Here is a 13,426-nt window from a genome sequence, read left to right as displayed (position 1 = left end):
ATATCTCAGTTTGTGAGGCATGATTCATACCCAAATTATTTGTTTTCCTGACTGTCTCTATTCCTGGACCATGAATCCAGGGCAAAAACTCATACCCTTTTGTCTTTGCATTCTCAGCCTTTGCATGGTGCCTATTGCAAAGCAGGCCCTAAACAAACACTTGCTAAATGGCTGAATGAATAAATGAATCACTCAGTCATGCAGTTAATCAGTCTCTAAGGGCTCTTCGTGCCATTTGATCCTATGAAGGAAATGAAAAAGTACCAGATCCTCCAATTCAATCTTTTATTTCAGAATGCAGCTGAAGTCCAGTCCTCTCCACCATGGGGCGGGGTGGGGGGGTGGGGGAACTGCCAAAGGCAGGGGGAGGGAGAAGAAAAGGTTGGTTACTAACTTGTAAAGGCTTCCTCCTCCTTTAGGTTTTTGATTCAGGAGGATGAATGAGTGATTTTTCCTTCTCTTTTATTTGGTGTAGCACTAGCTTCCTCCAGGCAATATGAGAAATAAAAGAGTTAGGCTGGGTACCCACATCAGAGAATTTGATTAAGGACTGTGGGAAGCCATCAGGGAATGTTGTTAGGGAAACAGAGCTGCCCCTCTGTTTTTCTTCATGCCTACTGAAAACTCAGAGCTTCACTAACCGGTTTTTCCAGGTGTGCTCATTCTGGAAGGCCATGACCTGGATAATTTGGCTAAGGGAACTTCTGCTCATGCTGGTGTGGCTGCCTGTGGTGTGCTTACCTGGCTTCCAGGAGCCAAGGACAACAGGATTCAAAATAATATTCTATGGTAGCTAACATTCACGAGGTTTTTTGTGATTTCTTTCATGCGCATTTGTTGGGACTTCTTTCCAGGAAAAAAAAAAATATCTAAGAGCTATATATCTGAAAAATAGTCCTGGAGACCGTCAGGAAAAACGGACAGAAAAACAAATATACAAAACCTCTCATGGAGTAAGCAAGCCATCAGACTGCTCCTCTTTCTCTTCCAAATCGCTTAAGACAATGGTCCATTATTAAATATAATTAGCTAAATTGGAAATTTGATAAAAACCAGTCTGTATCACAGGAATCATTGGTTTCCCCAAATCCTTGATGAACAGCGGCATTTCCTTCTTCCTATTCCTAGGACTCCTAAGAGAACCCCGTTCCTCTCCTATCCAGCCTGGTTCAGCTCCTAATTAAATTCTTTTCTCTTAGACTAACAGGCTGGTTCTTTGTTCCCCATTCCAAAAGTTCTAAACTGTATTAACTATCTGTAAGAGCAGAAGGGTGTTAAATCTCGCAAGAGGTGAGACACAGAGCCTCCGGGAACCTCTATCACCTGAGGGCTATTTGGTTATCTTTCCTCTTTTTTCTTCTGCACCCCTTTTTGAGGTAAGACTCATCCTATCCTTGCTCCATTTTGGTTCCACTGGAGTTCAAAGGATTAGGCAATGGGGTATGATTGCAATACTCTAGCCCCACCCAGGGGTCAGGACTTATGACCAAGTTTCTCACAAGAGGTCACTGTGGCTGACTGCTCCTGGGCGGTGGAGGCTGAAGTTGCCTGATCTCAGACACACAAGGGCACTTCTGGCTCTGTTGGCTGTAAGATTAGTTTGGCCTGGTGACCATGTGGACGTTCCAATGACCAGGCAGCTCTCCTCTTTCACTCCTGGGTTCAAGTCTGGAGACACGGATTTTGAAACTAGGAGAAACAGACTTGAGAAACCAAAACAGAGTTAGAGAGGAAAATGGTATAAAATTTACAGACTAGAAAAAAAAAAAATATTTTGCCTCTGTAAGAATATGTTCTTGATTTCTGCTAGAAATAGTGTATATCCATTACATCTGTAAGCCAAATATTGACCCGACCATGGCTTTTAATGATAGTGTAAGGACAAACTTGTAATCCCTACATCAAGGAATAAAGTTAAATGAAATTAGATAAAAATAAAACTAGTATCTCTAACCTTAAAATTTTCCTGGTGCTCAAAGTTCACTTTCAAAGTTCAATAGCAGCTGGTCTACCTTCATGACCTCCACTAGAGGAACCTGCTTTCCCTCAAGTGTTAGCATTCATGTTGTATTAAATTTGCTTCTCCTACTTTATTTCTAGGCTGTTCAGGTTTGTCAAAATAATCAGGTGTTTTAAAACTGCACATTGACTGTGAATCTATCTTATGTGATTCTTGATACACCTGTGTATTTAAACAGACACTTCGAAAATGTAAGGTTTTATTTACAACATAAGCTTTTATTTACAATGTAAGTTTGGGCAAATTCACCCTTGCACTTGGGTTGAAAGGAGCCTAATCGATTTATTATCTAACTTGCATCACTTCCTCATTGTCTTAAGATTCTCTGATTCAAAACTTGTGGGGAGAGCCTGAAGTTGTTTGGTGCTCAAAGCACCTTTTATTTTTTATGTAAAATATGCTCTGGTGCTCATGCACTTTTTAAATGTTATCCACAGTAAGGTAGGTCCCTATACCTTGACATAAGCATGCTCCCAGACAACCCAGAACCTGTCATTTTATTCCATTTCATTCTTCAGTTTCTCCCATGATCCATTTTAAACAAAAGAGTAAAAGTGATTATATAAATAGGTTAGGTAAGGGGAAAGGAAGACAGAAATACTAAATTGCAAACAGGAAGAAGAAATTAGGACAAACAGGGCTTCGGAAAGGCTGCAAACCCATCTGTAAACAGAGACTGCCCTGGAGAACCTTGCTATTTGTCTTTGCTCTGATGGTGCAATGTGGTCTAGTGGTCTGACCAACTGGGAAGCTAAGACTTAGGTTCTCAGTTTTATTTCAGACTTGCTGTTCTGGGCTGAATAGCCTTGGACTGGCTGGCCTTGGTCAGGGCTTCTTGGTCTGGCAGATATGTAGATTTCTCAGCTGCAAGGCTCAACGTTTATAAGTGGAAAGGTTGCTGAGGGGTGAAGAACCTGGTTACAGCTAAAGCAAGGCTATCATATGTGAATGATCAATGCAAGGAGTTTGAGTTTTCACTTGCACATTTGGAGGCAAACTCCAATCTTCTCTGCCCCATACATTATGTTTATTTGTTTTCATGAGGTCCCTGATCATCTAGGCAGTTTGGAAAGAGGTGGGGAGTGTGTGTGAGGAGCAGAGAAAACCATCTATTGACAGTCTCGGGTGGTTTTCTGTGCTTTGCATGTCCTCTCTCCCCAGCACAGACCTCTTTGTTTAAACTTAGGAATTTATATTGCAGTGTAAGATTTTATAATTAGCATGACTAGTTATTTGTATTTTTTCCCAGATGATTGCATATTTGCATATAATAAAAAAGATATTCAAACATATCTAAAATTCGCTTTAAAGGCAACCAAGTTTAAAGAAAGCCCCACTTCTATGAAAATTCCACACTCCTTAGAATGGTTTGGTTTACCCCAACTTGCTGATCAGTGAAACCCATAAATAGTTAAAAGCCTCCAGCCAGTGGTAAAGCGGAAGTAAAATAGACTTATCTCATGACCCCAAAACACATCAAAAAAACTGCAAAATAATTAATTTTTTTTTACTTGGCATTTCAACAAAATATTTTAGACTGAAAATTTTGTTATTTCTGAATTGGGCTTTCATCTCAATGTTGGAGGCAAATAAACTTGGAAATAATCATGCTTTCTTTGTTTCAAAGTGCAGGCTTTAATAAGAAAATTACTGCTTTTGTTTTTTAAATCATGCAATCACTCAAGAGGAATGGGTTCAAAATTATTGCTATTAAGCCTATGAACAATTTACAAAATATAAAAGTTAATTCTTAGGAATAAATATCCCATTCTTAGTAAGTTTTTTTTTTTTAATGTTGACTGTTGTTTTCTTTTTAGAGCTCATTTCTAGCTCTCAGAGCCTAAAAATATGATCTGAACCAATAGCAACTTTTCCCCTCTTCTTTCTTCCTTCTCTTCCCCTTCCTTCCCATCATTCTGTTTTTTTTTCTCTCCCTTCCCCTGGCCTTTTTCTCCCCAAAATGTTTCAATGCCTACTGTGTACCTGGCACACTGATGCCGAGTGCCTTGGATCTAAAGGTGAAAAAAATCCAGGTTCTTCAGAGAGCAGTTCGGGGGGCAGAGGGCAGCAAACCCCACTTCCCTGTGCCAGAAAGTGTTGAGAACTCAGGCCAGACACCAGGATGCAGGAGAGAGCTTCTTAGAGGAGGTGAGCTTTGAACTAATACTAAAATACAAGTAGTGATTAGCCAGGGCTTCCCAGGTGGCACAGAGGTAAAGAATGCCAATTCTGCCTGCCAATTCTAGAGACACAGCAGACACGGGTTAGATCCGTGGTTGGGAAGATCCCCTGGAAGAGGAAATGGCTCTGCGCCAGTATCCTTGCGAGGAAAATTCCGCTGACAGAGGAGCCTGGAGTGCTACAGTCCATGGAGTCACAAAGAGTCGGACACTACTGCACACTGAGCAGCAGAACAGTGATTAACCAGGGACTTGAAGAGCATGAGTGCTGAGAACAGCATACACAAAGGCACAGAAAGAGAATGCTGGTTGATGCCTCTAATTTATTTGGGGTGGAAGGGAAGGGGTAGAAAAATGAGAGGAAGAGATGAAGCTGGAGTCTGAGGTAGGATCAGGGGCTTTTTATGTCTGGCTATGAAACCTGGATTTATTCCTGTGGGTACATGGAAGCCACAGAAGGTGATTAGCTAGAAGAATGTCAGGACCAGATTTGCATTTTAGAAAGAAGGATGACCTGGTTTCCTTCTAGAGGTCTCAAGAAGTTGGGTGTTGAAATTAAGAGGTTCTGGGAGATACTGTGTCATATGAATGTGAATTTTATTTCAGAATCAACCTGGGCCCAAGCGTGCATTCATGCAGCAAGGCTTTAATTAAACATCTGTTTTCCACAAGGCCCCCAGCTCAGTGCTGTAGCAAAAACAAAACGTTTTAGACATAGTCACTGCAGTGCTCCCAGAATCCCTCTTGAATACCATATTTTGGTGAAGCAAGCTTGCTATTGCCTGAATCTCCCTAGTGAACCCCCATGCATTGTCTCTAACACCCATTTTGTGTAGAGTTTAATTCCACTATTCTAAAAATGTATTTTTCTGTTGTTGTTTTGAAATGCAACAGTTCCGATAAGTTTAATAGCATCTGTTCTTCCTCTTTCTTAAGAAATATTTTCAGTGTCAACGACATCTCCCTTCATATTCACCATTAACAAAAACGGTAACAAAACGTAAGGCTTGTAAATCGGCACAATTCCCCAATCTAGGTGGATGAATTTCCTTCATTTCCAAGAGTGTTCAAAGTGCTACAAGTTAATTTAAAAGAAAAAAAAAAGCTGGTTGAACATTCTCACTCTAATTCCACTTGTAGGAAATAAAGAAGGATAGAAATTAACACCTATCTCAGTGGAGTGTTCTGAGAAATCACTGTGTGAAAAGGCAGGAGCGTGATCTCAATCAGAACCCTCTGCAACAAGATTTTGGAACCAAATATAGCCCCTATCACAGTCTTGGCTTGTAAGTGGAATCAATCAATCTTACAATTAAATTTCTGGGGCTTCTAGATGAAAAAAAAAAAATCCCAAATAATCTTCATTTATATCTTACATCAGTTTCTTGAGGTTTTCGAAGTTACAGAACTTGCCTATTATACCATCTTTTCTAAGGACACTTGTACAAAGTAATTTCATTTTCAAAAATTAGAAAAACTTTCTATAATGACATTGTTTAAGGTAAAAGTGAAAAATGACTTGGAAAGACAGTAATGCTGGAAACAAGACCATGAGCTGAACAAAATGGGTATCACACAAGGAACAGCAATAGAAAGCTAGATGCAGAACTTGAGGCTCATATATTAATAATGCAAGAAACATATACATTTATTCATAATTATTGACTAATGATAATTTGATGTGGAATGATTGAACCAGAACTAATTTTTGTTCTGTTCATTTTAACCCTATAACCTGATATTATAAAGATTTCTATACTAAAATTTAATATGGTTAAAATTGAGGCAGTATGTCTGATTATATAGCCACACAGTGTACGTATTATGGATGCAATGCAGCGCATGCGTGTGAAGTTGCATCTGACCCTTTTGTTACCCCATGAACTGTAACCCGCCAGGCTTCTCTGTCCATGGAATTTTCCAGGCAAGAATACCAGAAAGTGAAAGTGAAAGTCTTTCAGCCATGTCTGACTCTTTACAACCCCATGAACTATACAGTCCATGGAATTCTGCAGGCCAGAATACTGGAGTAGGTAGCCTTTCCCTTCTCCAGGGGATCTTTCCAACCCAGGGATCAAACCCAGGTCTCCCTCATTGCAGGTGGATTCTTTACCAGCTGAGCCACAAGGGAAGCCCGAGAATACTGGAGTGAGTTGTTATTTCCTTCTCCACACATTATGGATACTATGAACAAATTGAACACAAAAATTTTTGAAATGGATATTGATTAAAAAAAAATATGCATAGAGGGGCTTTCCAAGTCGTGCTAGAGGTAAAGAACCCACCTGACAATGCAGGAGACATGAGAGACGTGGGAATATCCCCTGGAGAAGGAAATGGCAACCCATTCCAGTATTCTTGACTTGAGAATTTCATGGACAGAGGAGCCTGGTGGGCTATAGTCCATGAGGTCACATACATCAATTTTGCATAATAAGTAATTCAAATCATTTTGGATCACCAGTTGCTAATAGAAGAAGTTTATTTTATGAGGGAAATAGGATTCTGTTTATATCCTAGAAGAAATCTTCAAAAATAATAATGGAGACTGAAGAACCTATAAAAAATATGAAGAGGAGGCTGACAGCTCTCAAGGAATCTTCAGACTGCTTGAAGTTTATTTACTTGGCCCACCCACAAGGACAGGGAGTCTTCATTGCTTTCCAGATTCTTCTGCACAGGACGTTTGGTGCTACAGGACAAATGGAACCAAAACAGTGCTCAGAGTGAAAAATAAATTGACAAATGGAACCAAAACAGCGCTCAGAGTGAAAAATAAATATCAAGGAAATGGTAGAAACATAAAACCACTGGTGCTATTCTTAGTATCCAGACACTTGACCTCCCAGTGGGCTTCCCAAGTGGCTAGTGGTAAAAGAATCTGCCTGTCAATGCAGAAGACACGAGTTCAATTCCTGGGTCTGGAAGATCCCCTAGAGAAGGGAATGGTAACCCACTCTGGAGAATCCCATAGATAGAGGAGCCTGCGGGGTTACACTCCATGGGGTCGCAAAGAAATGGTCACAACTGAGTATAACACAGCAGCAGCACACTGCTGCTGCTGCTGCTGCTGCTAAGTCGCTTCAGTCGTGTCCGACTCTGTGCGACCCCATAGACGGAAGCCCACCAGGCTCCCCTGTCCCTGGGATTCTCCAGGCAAGAACACTGGAGTGGGTTGCCATTTCCTTCTCCAATGCATGAAAGTGAAAAGTGAAAGGGAAGTCGCTCAGTCATGCCTGACTCTTAGCGACCCCATGGACTGCAGCCCACCAGGCTCCTCCGTCCATGGGATTTTCCAGGCAAGAGTACTGGAGTGGGTTGCCATTGCCTTCTCCTGTAACTGCATAGTGATACAGCAATTCAACTTACTGCTATGGGGGAAAAACACCATTTAATGAGACATGAAGACAAAGAACAAACCCAACTAAGGGGACACACGCTGTGGACCACAGCACTGCTATGACCAGAGCAAGTGGGGGGATGGGGGAGGGGAGATGGATGGGTAAACTACAGCCCCAGGGGCTGGGGGCGGGGGTCTGGATTGATTCAGGTCAGTGCAATTCAGCAAACATGATTTAGGACTAATTCTGAGCCAGGCACTGTTCTAGGTATAGGGCAGTTCAATAAGGATTTTTTTAGATAATACCCTCAGCCCTCCTGTGAGATACTATCCAAGTCCATGCAATGACATTTGGGCTTTAAAAAGACAATCTGCTGCCAATCTAATAAACTAGCCATGTAAAAAAATAATTTTGAAAAAAATGGGGAAATTCAATATGGCCAGCTATTAGATGGTTCTTGGTAGTGGTTTAGTCTCTAAGTTGTATCTGACTCTTGCAACCTCATGGACTGTAGCCTGCCAGGATCCTCTGTCCATGGGATTCTCTGCAAGCATACTGAAGTGGGTTCCAATTTCCTTCTTCAGATGGTCCTTAATTAACATCAATTTTGTTTGTGATAAGACAATGCCCATTTTTTGAGAGATACATAATAAAGTCAGAGGAGGTGACTGATACATTCCTGGGATATACTTTTTTAAAAAACTCAGAAAGAAAAGAAAAAATGGAAAGACAACAAGGTAGATGAAACAAATATACTCAAATTCTGAGAACTGTTAAATCTAGATTAATGGCATTTGAGGGATTATTTATTATTTTTTTTCCTTTTTGTGAATGTTTGTAATTTTTCACATTAGATATATTTAAAAAATTGGTTGCCCAGACTTCTAGCCTTTTTTCTTCCCCTCATCTACCTTGCTTTCAGCACTGGGGTTATACACTGAAACATGCATCTCAAGTGGTATGTCGTGTCTCCAGGCCCGCATCCAGTTCAAGGGCATCCCCGAAGGCCTCAGGTCACCTCTGCTGAGAGGCTTTTGTTTAGTGGCTCAGATAAAACCAATGGTTTCCTCCATCTCTGGGCACTCTCAGGACTTGACTCATAGTTCTATTATGGTATTACACAATTTTATTACATATAATTGTTCCTTGTCTTTTTCTTCAGCTGGAGTGGAAACTCCTTAAGATTAAGCATGTGTCTTCATTGCCTTTCTTTCCCTTTACTTATCACAGAGTCTGCCTCAGAGTCTGCTCTGCATAAATATCTGTGCAAAAGGAGAATTATTCCTCTTTCTATGACCTAGTGCATAACACACAGTCATTTCGTATCCTCAATAAGGATAACCTCAAAAGACCATTTTGGGGACTAATCTGTGCAAGTCGTATTTTGACTGTAAAATATGGAGCTATGCAAAACTTGTGTATTTGTTTATCTTAGCCTCATTACTGGAGCAATTTCAGAAGCCTACTCGTTCATATCAGGCATGAGGCAATTGATTGACCCGAGTTAGCAGGGACACATTTTGGAGAAGATTGAATAACTAGGTCTTATTGTGGTGCAATGCACACTATTACCATCCACAAAGTGCTTTTAACTTACCAGGAAGTCTTTTGACAAAGCTTTTCTCCCTTCTGGGGCTTCTCTGGTGGCTCAGAAGGTAAAGAATCTGCCTACAATGCAAGAGACAGGGGTTCAATCCCTGGTTTGGAAAGTTCTCCCAGAAAAGGAAATGGCAACCCACTCCAGCATTCTTGCCTGGAGAAGTCCATGGACAGAGGAGCCTGGTGGGCTACAGTCCATGGGATTGCTAAGAGTCAGGCACGACTGAGCAACTAACACTTTCTCCCTTGGAGGAAGCGTGGGTGGTGGTGCTGGTGATGCAGGTCAGAGAAGCAAAAAAAAAAAAATAGACACCGCCCACAAAGCAGCAGAGTTCTTCTGTGTTGTTACAATGCAGTACAATACAATCTCATTAGATTAAGCAGATTTGCTTTTTATATTGACTTTTCACAGAGATTGATTCTACAAATTTTTGTAAAAAGGAGTGTTCCAGGGTCAAAACAAACATGTGACACTTTTCTAGAGGCAAACGCTGTGTATAAATTTAGACTTTGCTGAAATGACTAGCTATCATGCAATCCAATCTTAATGGGCTTTTAAAAATCAACAAGAAAAATATATTTTATGAGTTTGACTTGGTTGTTAGAGCCCCATCTATGTGCATGATTTACTCGGGCACGTGGCATGTGTTTTGAAAAGTCAGCCTCCCTTGGGAATTGTGCTCTTAAGATACTTGCCTAGAGATATTCAAGCTGTCAGTTACAAGATGCTTGAGCCAGAAACGGGCAAGTCTGGGTTAAGTGCAGTTGTTATGTAGCCTTTCTGTGTATGTTTGACAGTTGTGGTCAAATATATGGGTGTCATCTCCCTCAAGGAATCTTTACCATCTGTTGCCTCAGCTCATCTTAGGGTTCATAATTGTGTTGTTTCTCTTAGGACCAAGTTGAGAGTATAACGTTAAGCTTAATATAGACTTGTTAGCAGGCATTTTTTTTTTCCCCTAGTCTAACCATGTGTGCTTGTCCAAAGAAGGCTACACAGTATTTTATAGTCGATCACAGATTGCGAATTCCAACTTTGCTTGTTTCCTTTGCCCACACTGAAGCTATGTCTTCTTTGTTCCTTTGATCTGCTAAGTAATGATGGTGGCTGAGCATCCGGTCAAGAATTCATCTTTTCTGGAGCAATTTCTTAAACAAGGATTTTAAAAATTATTATTATAAAAACCAAAGGAAATTACACCATACAGTTTTTCTCAAGGCAAAAGTCACTAGTCGTGATCAAGAATTCCTTCATACTAAAGACTGAACACACATAATAAATATAACTGGTGGTAAATTTGCTTTAGGGTAAGAACGAAGACTTGAGCTGCTGTATAGAATAATGTGCCTTTGAGTTGGAGTCTTGAACCACCACCATAGGTTTAAGGCAATTAAATCTTTTTGTTACATTTAAGCCCCATTTTCATGGGAATATAAACTGTATATTTGTTATGGGACTTATTTATGGATTTGTATAGTAGGGTAATCTTTATTATTCAAACCACTCTTCCTTACTTTTATGGGAACATGTGTCTTTGTAATAGTGATTCTGTCCATTACAAAGACACATGGTTAAATTATTCCCTCTGTGGGACAAGAATGCGTGGTACCTTGTGTTTGGACTTTTGTGGTTCTTGGGGATGGATTGTAGTTTTATTATAATGTTGACCCATAAATAAATAAAATATATCAATAAATTTAAAAATATAACAAGTCATGGACGTCTCAGGTGATGCTAGTGATAAAGAACAAGCCCACTGATGCAGGAGATGAAAGAGATGCAGGTTCGATTCCTGGGTCAGGAAGATCCCCTGGAGGAGGGCATGGCAACCCACTCCAATGTTTTTGCCTGGAGAATCCCATGGACAGAGGAGCCTGGTGGGCTGCAGTCCATAGGGTCACAAAGAGTCAGACCTGACTCAGGGACTTAGCATGCACACACTGTGGGCTGTGCTCTACTTGGTTATGTAAGCTGTGGAGTTAAACAGCAGAATTAGCATTCACACTCTCTGTTCATGAATAAGATTCTTTTAATGACAGTGTATTTAGACACAGATAGAGAGGAGTTTAATTATTGATCAAGTTTCTTTTCCTGAACAGAATACATAGAATGTTCTTTCAAAATTCAACAAAAATCATAGGAAATACACTCTTAATATATGATGAAAGTCAGTGTGTGGCATCCTTGGGATGCAGTGGAAATAGTGACAAGTAAACAATAAAACAATAGCAAATCAATTTAGCAAAACCAGAAAGTTGAAAGCATTTGATGAGATACAACTTCCGCAAAGAAACTGTGAGGTGCTGACAGAACTCTTATATAACCTTCAGTGCTGGAAGGGCCGTTGTCATAGCTGTTCCTGGAAATCTTCTTGAGGTTTTATTTTTCCTAATCACCTATAATATTGTGCAACCTGTCACCAGCATTGACTAATTTATATTGTGTTTCCTCTTAAGGCTGACTCAGGTTCAGTTCTTCTCAAAGGGGTGCAACAGAGCAGCATGTAGGAGGCATATGCAAAGAAGCTTCCAGATGCAGGACAGAACATGGCCTCAGGAAGGTCACACAGGTCAAGCTGATTACCTCCTCCAGCGCTGGCAAGCAGAGGGCTCAGCTGGGTTACCCAAGTTCACAGGAGCTATTGCCATTCAGCTGCAGCTCTCACTCCTTACTGATCAGCAGGAAACAGTCTGGGCCTTCGGTTAACTCTTCCGTGCCCTGTTTCAAGATTGCAGCGAGGTCAAAAAAGAACCTGTGACTTCACTTCAGCTTATTCCTAGTTGTATTGAAGAAATAAACCTATTAAACCAATATCTAATATACCTCTTACAAGGGATGGTAACAATCCACTTAATCATTTTAAAGGTGCTGGATAAGACATGAGTAAATATGTTTGTCCTGTATTTCTCCATTATGCAGTACATGTTTATTTCTGGGGAGGGTGGGAGTGGGGTAAGATTTACCATTTTTATTTTTCAATCAGAAATTCCTACTTTGTCTTTAATTAAGAAGATATGATTTTTTTAAAAGACAACAACACAAGGTGCGTGTTTCCTCTGAGTTGTTCATGTAAAATGAACCTCAGGGAAAACCTTTATACCTCAGGGAAAAACTTTATCTGAGACTCAGAGTTTCAGGGAAACTCTCAGTTAGGTTACAGACTCTGAGCTCTATGCTAAGTCAGTTCCTTCAAGTTCTGATCTCCTGTTGACACATTATGGTCTTCTAGAAGTGGCTTAACCATCTGCTTCTATAAACTCATTTGTAAATTGGGAATAACAATTAATCCATGAAGCCTGTCTTTCTGATAGCAGTGGGAAGACTGACCTACTGTCTAATCCTAGGGCCTCTAAATTATCTGTGTCATCAGTAGCTCCCTGTTCACCAGAATTCTACTGGTCCTGAAACTGAATCCTTGGCTCTCCTTTGTTCCTAATTACAAATGGTTTAGAATCTATGTACAATGGAGGCCCATTTTTATTCAACTACTTTTTTTTCTAACAAAAATGTCTTAAGCTTCCTTAAGGGTAAAGCATTTGTGAGGCCAAGGCCCTACCCTTAAGAAGCATGTTGTTTAGCCAGAAGACACAGTGTTACAACACGATGTGGTCAATTCTGGAAAATCCAAACGAATGATTCAGACTCCAGGTGGATTGGGGGAGGTAGGAATTATCCCATTTGGTTTCTGACTCTGTCAGATGACCTAGCTAACTGCCAAATCTCCATTTGACCTGAGGAAATAAACAAGACATAGTTTCTCTCAGTCATGATTTTAATCCCAAAGGCAGAGATCCCTAGATTTACCTCTTTCTGTAACATTTGACCTAGCTGACCATTCTCTCTATTATAGAGGTTCTGGAAGCTATGTCGGTTTTAGTGTTTGAATTTAGTATGAATGAAGTAAATTGAATGATGCTGGTCCTGAATAAGTATTAGCTTTCTACCTTTCTGTCTCCAAACTCTTCCACTTGATTTCAGTCACCCCCGCTGTATCTTTAGCCATTTTCCAAATCTTTCTCGCTAATGCCCAGCCTTCTTTTGAGCTCCAGCTCCATTTCCGCACTTACCTGCTCTGCCTTTCCCCTCCTGCATCCCAATATCATTTTTAACTTACAAGTCTGTAGTAACATGTTTCCTCAAACAAGCTTCTTTCCTGACTTCTTTTTTTGTAGCATATAAAGTCATCATTCACCCTGTTAACCAGCCTTTCAACTTCAGAGTTATCTTTGATTCCTCCTTTGGCTTTCCCACACAATTTCTCTCCCATCACCTAACTCTGATCTTC

The sequence above is a fragment of the Bos indicus x Bos taurus genome, chromosome 1 (genome assembly GCF_003369695.1).
Source record: "Bos indicus x Bos taurus breed Angus x Brahman F1 hybrid chromosome 1, Bos_hybrid_MaternalHap_v2.0, whole genome shotgun sequence".
In the NCBI taxonomy this organism is placed as follows: Eukaryota; Metazoa; Chordata; class Mammalia; order Artiodactyla; family Bovidae; genus Bos; species Bos indicus x Bos taurus.
The sequence above is the reverse complement of the archived record's forward strand: the minus strand, read 5'-3'. Positions refer to the sequence as shown.